At 49.9% G+C, this 762-nt stretch overlaps 1 protein-coding gene across 1 annotated transcript in view; it reads right to left on the reverse strand.

The window, feature by feature from the left end:
* The window catches only part of PTGER2 (prostaglandin E receptor 2), an 11,897-nt gene that overhangs the window by 9,295 nt on the left and 1,840 nt on the right, over positions 1–762 (reverse strand). The gene's annotated exons all lie outside the window — the stretch shown is intronic.

The following is a 762-nucleotide window of genomic DNA, read 5'->3' on the forward strand; positions in this document are numbered from 1 at the left end:
CGTGACAATGATGCAGTTCTCATGACAAAAGGTAAATTTACATGCAAATGGTGGAAACCTGTTGGAAATTACTGCCTTTATTTAAAAAAATACAGTTTATGCAGTGGGTCAGTAATGGTCAAAGGGGGTAGCGCTTCTCCCCTATTGCAAATGGCTTAGGAAAGGGAGTAATAGTTACAAGTGTGTGATCACCCTTGAGACCACACCCAGGAGATTTAAGGAGCTGGAGGTGGGAGGTGACAGATGAAACTCCAAGAACTGACATCCTAATTCCTACCATCCTAATTAGGCACTTCCTCATTCAGAATGGTCCCCACTCCCCCAATTGAAAGCTTCCACCTACAAATAAAACAAAAGCACAGAGGTCATGTTCGTTTCCACATCGCAGGGTTCTGCTGCAGACGCCCCTGCTCACGGGGGATGGGACATGTAGCGACCCATGGTCCTACTCCAGAGGACAGCTTAGACATACCCCATCTCATTCCCCCAAAGTACTGTACCTGACCAGTGCAGAACAGCTACTGCCCCTAACAGAGGATGGAGTAGGGGTGAGGACCAGGGAGAAGAGAACAGGGCTGAGAAAGGGGATTCACTGGGGTGGGGAGGAGGGAATCACACCCATGCTCTTGGGGCCCTGCGGCCTTCCATCCCTGACGGTGAGCAGATCAAGACAGTCAGAAGTAAAGATGGAGGCGGATACAGTCCTTCTCCAGCTTAGGCACTGTCCATCTCTTTCTTTTCACCAAGACTGGGGCAGGTGGG

This window comes from Otolemur garnettii, unplaced genomic scaffold, assembly GCF_000181295.1.
Source record: "Otolemur garnettii isolate 467f Iridium unplaced genomic scaffold, OtoGar3 scaffold00054, whole genome shotgun sequence".
NCBI lineage: Eukaryota > Metazoa > Chordata > Mammalia > Primates > Galagidae > Otolemur > Otolemur garnettii.